This window comes from Platalea leucorodia, assembly GCF_965183815.1.
Source record: "Platalea leucorodia genome assembly, chromosome: 5".
NCBI classification, from domain to species: domain Eukaryota; kingdom Metazoa; phylum Chordata; class Aves; order Pelecaniformes; family Threskiornithidae; genus Platalea; species Platalea leucorodia.
In genome coordinates, this window is record NC_138827.1 from 89,826,939 (window position 1) to 89,840,931 (window position 13,993).

Consider the following 13,993-nt stretch of genomic DNA (forward strand, 5'->3'; position numbering starts at 1 on the left):
CAAACGTGAGTAGGTCCAGAGAAAAGCTACTCATGCTATCATCAGACACTTTATGAATCTCATGAGCTTAGACTGTTTAGCCTAGTAAAACAAAAGCTGAGAGGGGAGGTGATAACTGACTATAAATATATCAGGTATAAAAGAGCTATTTAGGTTAAGAGAAAGTGTTCATACAAGAAAATAAATTATATAAGCTATCTCTGAATAGAATTAGCATACACCTTAGGAAATATTTCTGACTATCAAAGGACTGAGTTTCTTTAACAGTTTTCCAGTGAGAATAGTGGGGACAAGACACCTACGCGCTTTAAAAAATGGGTCTTGCTAGAGATATTAAGGACTTCACAACGTACCATCTCTCAAGAGCAGGGAGCAGAGTCAATCGTCTGGAGATGTCATCCCAGTCTTGCATCTCTGTGGGGTACTTGAAACTCCACAGCCCTGGTGAGGAACCAGGGTCCCACTGTGCTTGGCACTATACATGGGCTTATCAGAAAATGATGGACTCTTAATATACTGTAGTTTTTCTATGTCTTGTCTTAACCTGATAGATTCAAAGGGCATCTTAGTTAAAAATTAATAAAACATTCTGGCCAAAATTTAAGTCAAGACTACAAGATTTGAGGAGAGAAGGATTGGAGGGGAGTAGCAGCTGAGGAAGAAAAGTCTTCAAAAACCCGAGTGTTAATATGGGGCAAATAAAAACCTACAACAACTACAATCTAAGCAATAGCTATGCCTAGGCAATAAAAAAACAACAGTAAACCTTGTGGTAGCATGTTACCACTTGTCAGACAAACATAAAAATTGACTCTATGAGTGCTCCTACCCCATTGCAAATGAGAAGTGAAGCATGTTAACCTAAATAAAACAACCTCCAGCAAGATTTTGGAGATGAGCAGCTGGAGTGATAACATCTTACTCCAGCTCAGCTCCAACTACAGCACCACATTTGATGGCAGCCTCCACTGCACAGAGAATCATTGACCAAAGAGGAACTCATTACACTGTGGTCCCATGATGTAAGTAGTCACATCAGCGTACTGCAGGCAGCTGCAGCAATAAGCCTTCCCCGACACTTATAAATTCTATATGGTATATGTATTTGGGGGTGTAATGCATAATTTGCATGACATATTTAGAAAGCTCTAATTAATTTTGTGATCGATGCTCTAAAACTACTGAGTGAAGTTAAGATTTTTTTTTTTAAATTGTTAAATTACATTTGTGAATTAACACGAGCAGGGCTGAGTAATCACCACTTCATGTTCATGTATAGTTCATTCAGTTCAATTAAGTTCTGCTGTATAATGAAGAGGAGAAAATAGCCAGACAAAATGCTATTGCAAGAATCTGGGTGACAACTAATATAGTTTACAAAAGAGTAAGAAAAATGGTAGATTTTCTTTAAATCTTTTAAAGAAAATAAGTCTGAGATTTATTAAGGAGGCAAGATATGTACTATTACTGGTAGAATTATCTCACACTCAGAGTGAGGAAGTATTTTGTGAACTATCCTCAGGAGACATTCCACTCCGTCCAGCAATACAGTCACATCTGGAGTGGAAAACAGTACCTGTTTAACAGCATATCATACAGATGCACAAATATTTTAGGAGAGACGATAAGGAATACTATAACCAATTGAAATGCTATGGAGAATTACATGCAGACGCAAATACAGGGTGTCTTGAACATTCCTTGCATAGGGAACATCTGGAACTCTTCCTCCTGGAGAGGAAGCTAAATATTCCTTGTATCTTGTTTGGGTTTTACCTTACCACCTACCACTATGGTAGGAGAGAATCAGTGAAAAAATAACAATACCGTTGGCATCAAGGATTAAAAGGGATCAATTGAATTTTTAGGGCAAAAAATATATATTATTTTTTGCTGTGCCTTACTGGCTGGTTGGTGAGCTTACTTGTTAGAAGTCTGAGGAGGGTAATTTAGAAGAGAGGAGCTCGTTGATAGGCTGTATTCTCAAAACTCATCAATCCTAACTCTTTGTATGGAGAAATTTCTCCACAGACCCTCTCTCTTAGTGTAAAAGCTCAGTAAAATCAATCGATATATTACTTTTGTTATTTTCCACACACACCAGCTGTGGCTGGGGTCCCCTTACTGATGTTGCTTAGTGCCTACTCACACACAAGCCCAACACACCTTTCTCTGGAGATTTATTCTCCTCTGTAACTCACCATGGCAGCAAGAATATAAATTGCTCCAATTTGCAATCTGTCCAAGACTCAGGGGCTCAAAAGCAAAGAGCACCGAGGTATGAAATGGATGGAGACTGACCATGATAAGAGAGTTTGAATATCAGAATTACTTCTTACCTTAAAGGTAATGACGCCAGCAACATCCTACCCTTTGGCAGAGGAAGTCAGCACATGAATCATGATTATCACCCTCAATTCTGCGCTGAAGATCTGGTTGTATCTGACAATTTGTGAGAACCCGGACAATCAAGCCCCAGGTCGAGATCTGCAGAATGCTAGTCACATTCTCCTTAAGCCGTGACATAACAAGCAATGCTTTTCCACGCCATCAGCAGAGGTGCTGCTACCATGGATTCATAGCGCCAGTGGTTTCTCTGTACACATGCTGACAGATGCAACTACTGTTGATCAGTGAGCTCTTCACCTTCAGGAGTCCACATGAGAAAGACAAAACCTTTTACACATCCATCTTTCTCAGTTTGCCAGGCACACCAAGGGGAAGAGCACGAGGCGACGCGAACTGACTGGAGAGCAGATGCCGACTGTAACATTGTGCTGCACAGGAAGCGCGGTCAATTCCTGCAGCAGACACTCATTTGATCAAAAGTGGTTCTGCTGGCAATTTACTTTTCTTGATCCCACAGAAAAAGAGTTTTAGTCTCTGCTTTAAACTTGACTTCTACTTGCTGCCTTCAGGAAAATCAAGGCCAGATAAATGATTTTCAAAGACAAGACAGTTACTTTTTTTTCAGATTCAGAAAATGATTTTGTCTTGATGAATAATACAGGCTTTATTCGTTTAACTTAACTCAGCGCTACGGAGCACCTCTGCTCTCTCCAGGTAACCAAGGACACATGCATTTTTAACACACCTGTCTCAAAATGAGTTTGCAGGGCAGGCAGTCAAAAAATCCATCCTGTAACTTGGGTAATGAGATCTGGAGCCATTCGAAACCACTCAACATGCAGCTCCGTGCTGCCACTTCTGCAGATTCACTTTATTAAGGAGTGCTGCATTGTAAAGCATTTCTCTTTGGGGGCGGCGGGGGGGCGGGGTGGGGAGAAGTTATGCAAAATCAGTATTTTTAGATGCATCACGTATTTCCAGAGCTCCACAGAAACCTGAGACTTCTCCAGAAAGTATAGAGGACCATCACTGGTTACTCCACAGCATCAAACCACAGGTAATTTAACCAGAGAAAGTTACAGTCTCCTCTGAGTTTGCTAGATCTAACATCAATAGTGTCTTGACATGACCCTTTCTCTCTCATTTCTCATTCCCTCCTTGCACCCACACACCAAATTTTTCCTCTCCACGCTCTAACCACTTGTGCTTTCGACATCACATCCCAGCATGTTCCTACATCACTCAACATCTCCGCCATTCAGTTCCTGAGCAAGGCAAATAATTCAGCCCCACATCAAAGCAACAAGTAGGAGCAATCTGAAAACTGCACAGGTTTCAGTAATGGAAGACAGCAAGGAACAAGCAAGGTCTTATTGCCAAACAGCGAGGAAAATTAATGAGGCTTTCAAACGCCCAACTGGCAGTGTTAGTGCGTTAAAAGAATGTAAAAGAGGGGAAAGGACCATCTGCCTGCCAACTATGAGTACTCTCTGGCTGGTGCTAAAAACTACACTGACTGCTGGGCTTGAAATTCAGGTATTAAAGTTTAAGGGATGTGTTCAAGACTTTTATGAAATGAATGTGATTTACACCAAAAGACACAGCCAGCGGTGCTTTTTATCGTCTCTTACTTTTACTTGTATTTTTCCTCTAAATGGATGCTCTGGATCTTCAGCCACCAGTAAAATTTCAGGCTTCCAAAAAAGGATTCTTTTTAATTTACAATGAATCATAAAATATATGAAACAGGGGTTGATGTATAATTCCAGATTGCTGCTTGGTCATTGAGCTGAAATAAAAGAAAACGGTAGCCTGATCATCAAACTGAATGATGGCAAGGATTGTCTAAAAAGGAGTATTTTCCTCTGAAACCCTTTTGCTCTATGTCCAGATTCAGATCTGTCACAGCCAAAAGGAAGGGTTCCTCTAGGATTTGGTGGCAGATAAGCCTATTTTAAAGATATGGCACCATTTGACACAGTAGCAATTGTAGTATTTGGTTTCTGAAGCTTTTACAATAGCAACTACAAGTGACATTACCCCTAACTCACAGCTGGGAAGACTGAAGTATCTCAGCTACATTTGCACCATATATCCACACCCCCTACACCCCCCATACACAGTTTGGGGAAAGCAATCTGTACCTCTCATGCACAAGCCTCCATTCAGAAGCTGTCCAGACTTATCCTGACAAGCAAAATCACTTTCCTAGGGCTACCACATGAACAGGTGTTAACATTCACATTAAGAAAGGGGATTAGTGGCTTCACACTGCGTGGATTCATCTTGCTCCAAGACTGTGGTGCCACATTTTCAAAGGTATCCAGAACTGCAGTTTTATTCAGAGCACATAAGATTCACAAGTGGCTTTACCAAAGGACATGCTGGAGTTTGAGCTGAGCATTAATTAGTGGCACCGGGAGATGTACACCTCCAGAGTGAAACTTGAGGCAGCATAAACAGTAATTTATAAGAATGAAGCTTACACTGGTCATTGATCACTGACACCACATATGGTAACAACAGAGCTATCTACAAATACTGGAAAAGTGTAAAAATCTAAAAAAAGTTAGTCGGGAGAAGGAAATTAAGGAAAGTTTAGGCTGGCTGTTAGATAGAGTTCACTGTTGGTGAATGGTACACTTTCCCAAGGGAAGCAATAGATGCTTAGTTATTTAAAGCCAACAGGAGAAAATGCATTGTAGGGTACAATCCCACATTAGCAAGGGATGAACTGGATAGGCTGTCAGTCCTTTTCCAATTCTAATTAGCTTATGATTTACTAATAATTCTTCTTTGGGTCAAAAGGTCAAAAGACCCCCACCATTCTACTTACTAGTCTCCATAAATATATGTTACACAACAGACAGAGAGCACGAGTTCTCCCTGTACAATATGCCGCATCTGTCACCTTGCAATTACTGAAATATCATGCAACGAAGTCTTTTCACCAGAGATTTTACTTTCTAAATGATGGTGAGGGTCACTTTAACTAAACTTCTCCTTGCTCTTTGCAAAACAACAGAGCAGTTGCACTGTGTTTCTCTGAGACTGAGTGTGCCTGGAAGCTATGCCTGGATGAAGAAAACAGGTTGTGATTAAGATCTGCTGAGATACCTGGAGCAATTCAGGGCTCTGTCTACAAACACTGTTTGCATTTCTAGCAGCTGTAATGCACTTTCAGCTCAGGCTCCAAACTTCAAGACACCTTGCATCAGCCATAGACTAGGTGGACTAGGAGCCCATCACACATCTCATACTTCTTCTGGAAGACATGAGACAAACAAAAGACGAGGTGAGCAGTTTTGCGTTCAGACAGGACAAAAGATGTGCTGAGAGTTGGAAGAACTGGAAGAAGCCAGTTATTGGAGGTGGGCTACAAGGAGAAGCATTTGGCAAAGGGCATTTCCCCAATTGCGGAAAACAAAGAAACTTGTTGTCATTCTAGAATTAAAAGCCTAGCTGGGTTGTCAGAGATGAAGGAAACAAGGACAGGGAAAAGGAACAAAAGGAAGAAGTTTTGCAAGGATTCAATCATCAGCCATGAACTGCCTGTGTTCAAAGGGTGACTCTGGGATTCAGAAGAGAAGCCAAGCATGGGGAGGAAAGGTGCAGAGATTGCATAAGGGCATTTTTTATTCTCCCTGGTTTTCTGACTCCTATTCTGCCTGAAAGGACAGTGTTAATGGGTTAGAAATCTTCTGAAAATCCTATTTGTTTTATCTATCACACATACCTAGAGAGATAAATTGTTGTCCAGAATGAACTGGGATCTAGAAATACAAGAATACAGAACTGGAAAAGACCACATGAGCAACCAAGTTTTACCCCCTGCCCATTTACGGTGGTGGTTAAAAGCATAAAATTAAAATGCCTGCACTAGCACATTCCTAGCTTAGCCAGGCCGAGGTGAGGCCTGCTAACTAGGAAGAGCTGCGGGGCACGCAAAAGCACCAGATGTTTGCCTGCTGAATGACTAATCGTGCCCTCACCCTCAGGAAAGTGTTCGAGTGGCGTGAAGAGACACATTCTTGGCTTCATAAACAGCTACCGTTAGCATTCAGTTGAAAACGTCATTAAAAGTCTGTGTATTTCAGCCCAAGGTTGGAGTGGCTGAAAACGCCCCGTTCCCTTACCGCCCCAACCAGCCCACTGGGCAGATGCGGAGGTTTTCTTGTGAAACACAAACAGCTGTAATCACTGGATTAGGTACGGTTATGAGGATGAAAGCAAAGGACAATATCCAAGCACTACAGCCTGCAGGGACTGGGCAGAGGGAGGGAAGGGAGCTGCCAGCATCTCGTGCGGGGCCGGGGAGAGCCCTGCCCTGCCGGGAGGGCAGCAGCCCGGCCGACAGCAGCCCGGCCAGTGGCAGACGGGAGCTTGCCCATTGCTGACAATGCAGATGGGAATCAGGAAAGGAACAGAGGTTACAGGGCAAACAGCATGAGAAAGGCTGGAGCTCAGCCCATTTCCAGCCAAAAGAGCCACATAATTTACCAGCCTGTAAGAGAAACAATTCGGCTGAAGTTTGCTCTTGCCTTTGGGGGCATTTCTGACAGAGAAACAGAAGGGGCCTGCCCTCCTGCATTCAGCAGAGCAGATCCATGACCTCTGAGGACAACCTAACACAGCAGCACTTCCCCGCATCAGGAGCCCATGAACTCCAGGCTACAAAACACTGTCTTCATCCCCCTTGCCAAAGAGGGCAGCCAACACCAAAAGGCTATTTCTGAGAAGCAGTGGCACTATCATTACCCTTTGCAGACTGGTGTCAATAAACGGCAACACCCTAGAGGTCCTTCTCTCTCCAGCAGGTATAACACCCCGAGCAGAGGAGGACAAGCACGGAGATCTGTCGTTACATGAGCCCTTCCTGCTGGGAACAGGATGCCAACCAAGTGCGCTCTAGATTTTTTACTATAAGTCCTTGTCAGACTGCCAAAGGTATTAAATAACAAATCTGCTTATTTTCAACCATGACCACAGTTCAGTGCAGCCAAGTGAAAACAGTCCATTGCAGGTGGACAGCATATAAAGCACTACGCCCAGCCCCTGGAGAGGGCACCCTGCCCTTAACGACGTGTACTCCAGCTGTACCGCAGCAGATGTACAGTCCCCATTCAGCTTAAAAAAATACTGGCTTTGGTAGACTTACTAGTTTAAAGGTAAAATATGCTATTGGCTCTAACTTCAGTTGTACAACACTGATATATTCCACCTTCTGTTAAAATACAGTCTTGGTAGCTATCCATGGCTGATGCAGTAATGAAAACCAACCTGCTTCTACAGACCACGAGTCAAACTAAATGAGAGGAACTGTGAACTGGGCATGCCAGTAGGAGTGAAATGCAAAAACTTCTGAAACAGAAAAGATATGCACACTCCTCAAGAATACTTGGTTCAGATTAGAAGAGAGGACAAGTATCTTTAAAAGACAGCCTGATCCAAAGCTGATGGAAGGAATTTTAAGACACCCTCCCCCTTTTATTTCAGTGATCTTTGGATCAGGGCCATAGCAAGAGGCTCGTAGCCAATTCATAGGCTTTAAATTCAGGAGGAACAAATACAGTAACTTCTTGAGCAACTTTTAGAGGGATAGTTCTAAAGAGACAATTTGCTCTCGGCATTTCAGCCCACATCAAAGCTGGTGCCAACTAATCAAGTTGACGGGAACTTCAGTGGCAGTTGGATCCTTGCAATGTGCACTTGTAAAGGAGAGAATGGAGAGCATCTTCATTTGCAGCCCACTTCAAAGTCAAGTTAGCTAGGGTATCACGAGAACATGGACCACTGACAAGAGAGCCTTGGCAACTCTTTTGCAAAATCTCTTGGTCCTGAAAGGAATCTCAACAATTAAAGCTAGTGTGCAAGCCTAAGTGCACAGGAGAGGTCTGGCTTTCAATTCGAATGCTGAGGTTTGGAGGATCACAGCCAACAGCAGCCACAGAGTCAGCAGCTTGTTTCCAGTTCGTGAACTCCATACGCAAGCTGGATTTCCACTCCGGGAAGGGAAGGGGTGAAGGGAAATAATTCAAGTTATCATGCCTTTGGGGTCTATGTTTTTTTAATTTATTTTTTTTTCCACCCAGGCTGGCACATGTCACTAGGAGCAAAGCCAACACTAGACACACAGTGTGTCAAGTGACTCACCACTGATCACTGCTTGTTACTGGGAGCAAAGGTGTGGAGGAATCTAAGAACGGGAAATGCAAACTTCTTGCATCAGAGGAAATACGGGTGGCTAATGCCAGCTGTTCTGCAAGTAATTTGGGGAATGAAGTGGAAGAGTTAGCAGCAGCTAACTGGTGGGAATCTAGTTTTTCTGCAAGCACGGCTCCAGCAGGGTGGGTTTCAGAGATAATGCTGCCAGTTTGAACAAGAACATCTTGTTTTTAATAGCACACATCTGTCCTTTCTGTTGTTTTGATGAAAGAAAGGGTCATTTCAAACAGAAATCACCAAATGGGAGCTATGCTCCAGACTGATTTTTTTCTTAGGCATACAACTAATATGCAGAGATGAGAAACCATTTAAAATATATATCACTTTTCAGGCAATCCTTTAAAACAGTGCCTGATTAATTCTTACAACTCTACAAAATGCTGTCTGTCTTCTTCTTCTTTTTCTTATGCATTATTACTTCAACAGAGAAACTTGATACTGACTTCCCATTGTTTGCCCAAGGCAATGAGTGAGCTGCTGGTAGGGATGAGTTTAGAAGTTAAAACTTACCAATTCCCAGGTTTGTATTTAAGCAATCACAGCACATGTCTCTCTTTCTCAGTCAATTCATGTCCCTTTCTAACTGTTAACACAGACCAAAGCAGGTGACACTTACACAGGATTACTTGACTCCAAGCAATATTAATACTTGCAATTCTGTAGCTGGCCCAGACTAAGTGTTTCCAGAGCTTTACAAATCCCAATGACCAAAGCCTCACAGCATCTCTGTGAAGTACTATTTGCTTTGTAAGGGGGCCGAGTAATGAAGCATGGAGTGTTTATGGGACAGGCTCAGATACGTACAGTGAGCCTGTAACAGGACTTGATGCTAGCCATGGATGCCAGGTCGTTCACAGATGTTTCAGGAATGCTCCGAGTCTTCAACCTATGTTCAGCTCAAGAGCCCATCCTGCCCTTCCTTCAGTTCAGTTTTCATCCAGAAATATTCTCCACAAGAGGCACAGAAAAGATGTAAGAAGACCCTGTCCAGTGATCTTGAACAATCTCATCAAGGCTAGACATGCACACACAGAAACTTTGTAGGGTGAAGGGACCAGTCACAAGATACGCTATTGTTTTGGTTCTCTAAACAAATTTTTGGGCTGTGTGCAGTGTAACGTGCATACCACTTAACCTTTTAACATTGTTAGTTGCATGTGCCAATAAACTCAATAAGGGAACATTTGAAATCAGTCTCACCTAACTGTAAAATCGATGCTACCTGTCACAGCACAGTAAAACACTAAGGCTCCAGCTGTACTGTATGGTTTCAACTCCTAACTACACAAAAACACACACAATGCTCTCTAAGATACTGCAGTCCTGCTAAAACAATTTTCATTAAATGCCTCAAAGAGCTAAAGAGATTGTTATCTGAAATCAAGGAGAAAGCATTCAAACCACAAGGCGCTTGGATTTCAGATGGATTCCCCCTGCTATTTGTGTTACAGACAGGTAGAGGTTCCACATGAGTGGCACGGCACAAGTTGCTATCCACAGAGTAACTTCTCATCCCAAAAGAACTTTTGATCTCAATGAACAAAACAGATTACACGTACTCTCGTACTCATTCACAGTGGAAAGTTGAGGCAGAGAGCGCTCATCAGACATCCTCTTGGAGCTGGTTTAAACTTTCTGTCCCTGCACCATCTGACCTCTGCCTGAGTTAGAACTTCCTGCAAAAAGGAAATTATTGCCCAGCAATCCAGGATGTAAATCTAAATTGCAATAGGTATTTCCTGCTAACTCCCCGAACGGATACTGTATTACACAGTCAGAACATCTTGTGGTTAAGAGGATTACACTAAACCACATAAAGGCACTCTTTAGTTATCATTCCACCATGGGCAGGAGATGCAACCACTGCACAGGCAGGCATACCTGCACTAGCTGACAAGGCACAGGCTGTATGAGCACTACCAACATCCTAGGAACTTACTTGGGCAGCTGATGCCTTTGTTTTTAAAATAAAGCCCTCAGAGCCATGAAGGAACAGCCCTTGAGCTTTCAGAGCTAAAGTGCATAGAGAAATAAAACTCTAAACCTGTTAGCTGCTAAAGATGTTTTTGTTTAAGCGACATATTCGTTCCTTCACAGTCCATTATCTGACCAGGTTCAGCTACAGCTAATAGCTCCAGTGAGGAAAAAAACAAAACACCAACTGTAAGAAGAGAGGATTTTTGTAAGCCAGTATGTGTGTGAGTGGGGATGGTTTTATGAATTTAACCCATCCAAAGACAAGCATGCGCAAAGAGCTGTCCCCATTAACGAGGTATCACACAGCATCCAGTTGCCCCTCTCAGCTCTGACATTCCTGAGTCTCCTCCAAATGCCACCTCCGTTGCCCGCAATCCTGAAGCAAAGCCAGGAGGAAGCACAGCACATGCGGCATGCTGCGCTCTAACAGCAGAAAGGATGTTTTGGCTGTTGACTCCACAGTAAACCCTTTCTTTTCATTAAGGATATGTCCAAACAGTATTTCACTGGCAGACACGGTCTTCTGCTCAGACTCAAGACAGCCATTTACAAGCCTTGTTCACCTGCGTCCTTAATTGGGGCTCTCATTTGGCTATGGCCTCTTACCTCTCTTTCCCACATAAGAAATTCCAGCTCAAGAGAGGAAGTGCTTTAAACTCCGGCTAATTAACTCAGCAGGAGAAAGTCAGAGCTCAAAATCTACCCTCCCCTATCAGAAACTCCTTACCCTGCAGTTAGGAAACATGAAGCTGCTGACAACTCTTAAACACTCCTCCCACAGCAAATGTATTTCTCCCATAACTTCTAGGGAATTACTCCTATACAGTCTCAACATCAAAAATCCTGGGAAACAGTGACACCCACATATACACACACCTTCCCAGAGCCAAGTGCAGAAACACTAAGGACGTGCACATGGCTTTGCTATCCTACTTGTTCAGATGTAGCTTCCAGCCTCCTAGAAGAGTTGTGCAATGAAGACAAGGATACACATTTGTGACTACATTTTCTGCTCTGACACAGCAAGGCCAGGCAGCAGGACACCTGCACTCCTCTCTCAGCTCTGCCACCGACTGCACACGCCAGTCTTAAGCCACTTAACGTCAGCGGCCAAATCTGAAAATGAGGTGCCTTGCTGGAGAGGCATGGCTCCAAGATCCCCAGTGTCTTTAACTCTCCATGACTTCCATCTGCTTTGAGCTTTCAGGACCCCTGAGACCAGAAATGCACAACCAGGCATCCAAAACGGGAGGCTGTACCTCATTAGCCTGTATGAAAAGCCATGTCCTCTGCTGTTCTACATAAGTAGCGTACAACCATATACATCTCAGTACAGCTATGCCTATTAATACAACATGGGGATGTTGCGTATGGGCCCTAATCTCTCTCTGTTTCACTTTATCCTCCTCTAAAATGGAAATAAATAATACCCACACAGCATGGCAAAGCACTTTGTAATCCCCAAATGAAGCGTTCTGTAGGTGTGAAGTATTCATAAGATGTATTTATTTTCAAACTGCAAAAAAGCTTGCTGCTGTGTTCGCTGGCTGTATTTAGCACACCACTCCGCTGTGCAGATCTGAAGCAGACATCAGGGAAAGGAATGCTGTGATAATCAACTCCAAATCCCGCAATCTATTTGTTCTACTAATTAAAGGAATATTTACTCAGGAAGCAGGTTTACACTAGATGAATAGTTTCTAAGAACAAATATGATTTAATTATGTGTAGATGCAAGAAGCATACTACATATTAAGTAGATTAATTTATGCTCACTAAAAATACAGGCAAAATTGGTGCTTGGCTATTACTTTTCTATGTTGAAGAAAAGAAAGGGTAAGAAAGGGTTCACAGAGTTGTCTGCTTTAGAAGCTTATTTAAAAGTGATCTGCATTTTTTTCAAAAAGAACCAGAATAAGTCTTTTGCATAAGATAACTTCATTTATTCACCACATTTTATAAATAAGTTCTACTCTAGACTAAAAGAATAAATTTTATGGAATTAAGTAACAGAGCAAGAAAGAAGTGAGGCACCTTGAGCAAGGAATAAAGCAGGTTTTTAAGCAATGACATGATGTGTGAGTGAGGATGAACAGGTTGAAGAAGTGCCACGTAGCATAGTTACAAAGAGAGTCCTTAGAGGGGCCAAGGCAGAGCAGGCCAGTGCTGAAGTGTTTGATGATACATGAGCTTGCAGCATATTCGGCCCCTCCATTCCTGCGTTCTGTAGTGAAACCAGACACGGTATGGCTATAGGAAAACAAGAGGCAACCTACAACATGAGTTGTGTGGAAGAGTCTCTCTGCCAACAGCTATTTTCTTTAATAAACAAGACAGACCCCCAGCCTCTGGAAGGTGACACACACTTGAGCAGAAGAGTAGAGAAAAGGTCTTGGTGGAGCTTCAAACAGCAAGATGGCAACTTTGAACTCAGTCCATGGATTATAGCATACAGAATGTATTGCTTTAGTTATTGAAAGAGCCGATAGAGAAAAGCAACACAATATTTTGGTATCAAACTAATTTGTCAGAATTGTTCATTTGATGACACTGTGGATTAAAAAAAAAAATATTTTTTAACAGTTACTGTTAAGTATTCATAAGGTATCCATCAAGAGCATTTGGCCTTGCTTTATAGGAAAAAATAATTTCCCAGAAAGGGCAGGGACTATTTCAAGGCCCTTCTGCTTTAACATAAAGAATTCATCACATTTCTGCTGTCAAACAAGGAAAAGTGACTGTGCCTGCAGGACTCTCATTCACTGCCTCCCTCTACGAGCTTAGACAAGTGACTCAACTTCTCTTTGCCTCAGCTTCTTCACTGGTAAAAAGGAAATTTGTTCACTTAGGAATCATAAAGGACAATGCAATGGGTTTGATATATTACAGCTGGAAAAGGCACAAAATAACATGATTTTTTTGTAAATTCTTCTTCCTGTCCTCTACATGTGCTACTAAATATAGCGGAGCAAGACAGTTCTAGTTGATTCTTGTCTTTCTTCTTACTTCTGCCTTTCATTTTCTGCACAAGCTTCCCCCCTTTCCAATATCCTTGAAAAACAGGAAGAATTTACTGGCTTCCCACCACACTTCAATGTGCGCTTACCACCTGGTTTCATACCACCCAGAAAGTTGCCTTTTCCCATTTGCTCCTGTGTTTGCAAGTATGTAGAAGACTTCAATTCTCAAAGACAGAGACTTTAGCCTACAAGTAAAGTTTTTAGGAGTCTTGCTGAAATGGAATATAGCTAGTCTTCTGGGTGAAAATTCAGATATGAATATATTTTAAGCACATCTCCAGTTCCTATCAAGGTTTAGCTACTGCTGATTTCAGCTGAGCCTGTGTTCAGCTGAATGGTGGGGGTACAGTTGATGCTGTCTGAGGTCAGGGAATGGACTAGATGATGTGTCAAGATCTGTTCTGTGAAAGTCTGGCTGCCGA